This window comes from Mus caroli, unplaced genomic scaffold (genome assembly GCF_978045245.1).
Source record: "Mus caroli unplaced genomic scaffold, Mus_caroli_1 scaffold_4, whole genome shotgun sequence".
NCBI lineage: Eukaryota > Metazoa > Chordata > Mammalia > Rodentia > Muridae > Mus > Mus caroli.
The window spans coordinates 72,001,683-72,005,850 of record NW_028227259.1 but is presented as its reverse complement, the minus strand read 5'-3'; the positions used below and the strand labels follow the sequence as shown (position 1 = coordinate 72,005,850).

The 4,168-nt window shown below is 40.0% G+C and overlaps 1 pseudogene; it reads right to left on the bottom strand.

Annotated features, from left to right (window-relative positions):
* Positions 1-667: 667 nt before the first annotated feature.
* On the bottom strand, positions 668-1,345 carry LOC110295454 (UMP-CMP kinase pseudogene; annotated as a pseudogene).
* Between the last annotated feature and the right edge of the window lie 2,823 nt (positions 1,346-4,168).

Below are 4,168 nucleotides of genomic sequence, written 5' to 3'. Positions count from 1 at the left end.
GTCAGCAGAAAGCTGACAATCCTGCCCAGGCTGTGAAGCCCCTTCCCCTGACTCAAACCTTGAAAGCAAAGACTATGCCCTATCACACAACGTTGCACAAACTGTAATAAATCAGTCTCTAAATTTTAACTTTCAACAGGAAATGGTCAGTCATCTGATAAATAGAGCGTTGCTAGGAGTCCATTTTATGAGTATGTTTACTAAACACCTTGCGCAAGAGCCAGCTACACATAAAATTCCTTTAAATTTGGTCTACAAATTAACTTAGCAGGTTGAAAATTTTAAATGTGTAGCAAGATGAAGTGGAAATCCCAAATCCCAACACACTGCAATTACAAAAGGGATATACATGCATACTAAAAAAAAATTTAGCTCACTGAAGGCACAGACATAAAAGGGATAAAAGGGGTAATACAAACAAGAATTAGTTGATACCCTTCTTCATTTTGTGAGCACCATAATACCTAAAATGATTTAAACCTGAATTCACTGTGTACTGTGACCACAAATTAAAAAAAAAACCACATAAATGAATTTTTCTTACTATATATTTCTAGATATTAATTGAGATGTAATTTTGAAAGGTTAAAACTGCCTTAAAAGGGGCTGTGATAGCAGCTATCAAAGCAATATTCAAGCATGATTTCAAAGATGTCTTCAGGGTTAGTTAGCCTTCCTTGCCAAAAATCTTCACAACTTCACCAAAAACTTCAACAGACTTAGAAGCATCTATCTTCTTGACTTTCCCCATTTCTTCATATAAGTCAATAATTGGTTTTGTTGATTCATGGTAAGTGTGAATTCTCTTTTCCAAGCTCTCTGTTGTTGTAACTCCTACCACTACTTTTTCCCCTTTCAAGACATCGTTCAATACAGATCTCATTATTACAGTCAAAAACAGAACAAAAGATACATCTGCTTTTCCATCCATGGTTTTGTTCCAACCTTGAAGTTTGTCTTGATTTCTTGGAAATCCATCAATCAAGAATTTATTCTTCTGAGCATTGGCAGCCATTGTTTGGTTCATTTCCCTCTTTAATAAACTGATGGTTATCTCAACTGGTACAATCTTTCCTTCTTTAATGTACTTTTCAATAAGTTCACCATACTGTGAGTCTGGATTCTTCCTTTCATCACGAAGAAGCTCTCTTGCAGAAAGGTATGTGTAGCCATATTTCTCGACAATGCGCGCGCACTGGGTCACCTTGCCCGCACAGGGCCTGCCCAAAACAAACACAACCAACGGCTTCATGAGGTGGAGAGGGAAGACTCGCAGTCTGCGGGTCAGCGATGGGCATCTCGGGACCAGGACGTGTGGCAGCAGGCGACGACTGCTGCTCAGCATACAACGCGCCTCTGACAGTGGCCGGCACGGTGAAAGGCTCTATTCTAAGAAGATGTTACACCCTTGTGTAGCATGTATTGTGGTCCACCTCGATGAGCAGGTGACTCCCAAGTCTTCTTGCGAACTATGGTGCCTTCCATAGTTCGCTGTCCTGCTGGATCGAGGTCACTTTTACTAAGTATAGAATAATTTAATAAAATTAAAGGAGGAACACATCCTATCACTGAACTACTAGGACATTTACTGCATCTCCTCTGGTCTAATCTTGATAAAGCCTGTCACCATCATTCTCAATGTGATGCTTTTTGCAGCACATGAGTTATAATACCTCTTTCAGCAGTGCGCTTGACAATCATCCTTAACTGCTTTCTCTTCAGGTCTTCTGTTTTTCTGGCTGGGTCATCAAGAGTGAGCTCAGCCTTTTCTTTGCAGCTGTCAGATCCTCATTATTCTTTGCCCTGTCTCTTGTTCAGGTAGAGATACCTAGCTCTAGTTTTTATAAAAGAGACATTGAATATTAAAATGCATTTAGAGTAAGAAAGGAGCCTTTAGGATGCAATTCTTTATTATCTCTATTATCTATTATGTGCTTCCCCTACTCTAATGGTTTATCAAACGACTGAAACCCAATCGTCAATGCTGTTAATGTTTTAAAACAATTTATGCAAATAGTTTACAAGAATAATATTTGTGTTCATCATGTTCTTGAACAGCATTTTCCATATGTTCATTCATTCATTTGTTCTGTATTCAAAGATTTACTCCTTATTTATCTTCTGCTATGAAATTTTCAAGACACATCAGGGAAATGCAAGTCATTTTCAGGCCTGGGGAAAGTTTCAGAAATGTAAGTATCTCTAACCATGGCTGATTAAGGTGCAGGTTACAGAAATCGCAAAGGGAGAGGGTATGAACAAGAATGGAAAGTAACTAGACACTGTTCCGCTCTGCTTTCCTGCTGGTCTTGAGATTCCAGTTACAGTTGGTTGAAAACATGGGGATAGGGATGAGCTGACATTAGGAGTTCAAATCTCTGTACATGGGAAACTAGCTAAAGAGCATACTAGGTTCACACATTTCTGAAACTGTACTCATAAAGTTTAAGTTTCTACCACCCTCAGCTTCACATATCCCTTTTCATCCGTCCCTGTGGATCTAACTTTCACAGGAGTCACATCATTACTACTCTGACATATTACTAGTTAGGGGCATTTATAAAAACAAGTGGCAGTTTAAAAATAAATCACTCTGACCTTCATTCTGTTTCCTAAAAACAGAAAACAGAAAACAAAGTTTCTGCATGAAAAACATCTATGTACTAGGAGGAAGGGTGACATCTTTATATCCAAGACTTCAAAGTTACAACTGCAATCATGTTGCACATATTTTGTTTATTAGTAGTATTAATTATTACTGTTTATTAAAGCCAGAATATCAAATAACCCCGTTAAAAATGGGGCTCAGAACTGAACAAAGAATTCTCACCTGAGGAATACCGAATGGCAGAGAAGCACCTGAAAAAATGTTCAACATACTTAATCATCAGGGAAATGCAAATCAAAACAACCCTGAGATTCCACCTCACACCAGTCGGAATGGCTAAGATCAAAAATTCAGGTGACAGCAGATGCTGGCGAGGATGTGGAGAAAGAGGAACACTCCTCCATTGTTGGTGGGATTGCAAGCTTGTACAACCACTCTGGAAATCAGTCTGGCGGTTCCTCAGAAAATTGGACATAATACTACCAGAGGATCCAGCAATACCTCTCCTGGGCATATATCCTGAAGATGTTCCAACCAGTAAGAAGGACACATGCTCCACTATGTTCATAGCAGCCTTATTTATAATAGCCAGAAGCTGGAAAGAACCCAGATGTCCCTCAACAGAGGAATGGATACAGAAAATGTGGTACATTTACACAATGGAGTACTACTCAGCTATTAAAAGGAATGAATTTATGAAATTCCTAGGCAAATGGATGGATCTGGAGGGCATCATTCTGAGTGAGGTAACATATTCACAAAGGAACTCACACAATATATACTCACTGATAAGTGGATATTAGCCCAAAAACTTAGGATACCCAAGATATAAGATACAATTTGTTAAACGCATGAAACTCAAGAAGAACGAAGACCAAAGTGTGGACTCTGTGCCCCTTCTTGGAATTAGGAACAAAACACCCATGGAAAGAGTTACAGAGATAAAGTTTGGAGCTATGAAGAAAGGATGGACCATCTAAAGACTGCCATATCCAGGGATCCATCCCATAATCAGCTTCCAAACGCTGACACCATTGCATACACTAGCAAGATTTTGCTGAAAGGACCCAGATATAGCTGTCTCTTGTGAGACAATGCCGGGGCCTAGCAAACACAGAAGTGGATGCTCACAGTCAGCTATTGGATGGATCACAGGGCCCCCAATGGAGGAGCTAGAGAAAGTACCCAAGGAGCTAAAGGGAACTGCAACCCCATAGGTGGATCATTATTATGAACTAACCAGTACCCCAGAGCTCTTGTCTCTAGCTGCATTTGTATCAAAAGATGGCCTAGTCGGCCATCACTGGAAAGAGAGGCCCATTGGACTTGCCAACTTTATATGCCCCAGTACAGGGGAATGCCAGGGCCAAGGGGTGGGGGTGGGTGGGTGGAGGATTGGGGGGGGGGAGTGTATTGGGGACTTTTTGGATAGCATTGGAAATGTAATTGAGGAAATTACCTAATTAAAAAAAAAAAAGCCTTTTTACAGCTTGCAAGTCTTAAGCCAGTCCAGCACAGATATATCTCAGAAGTACCACAGGTTTGTTTAAAAAAAATCCA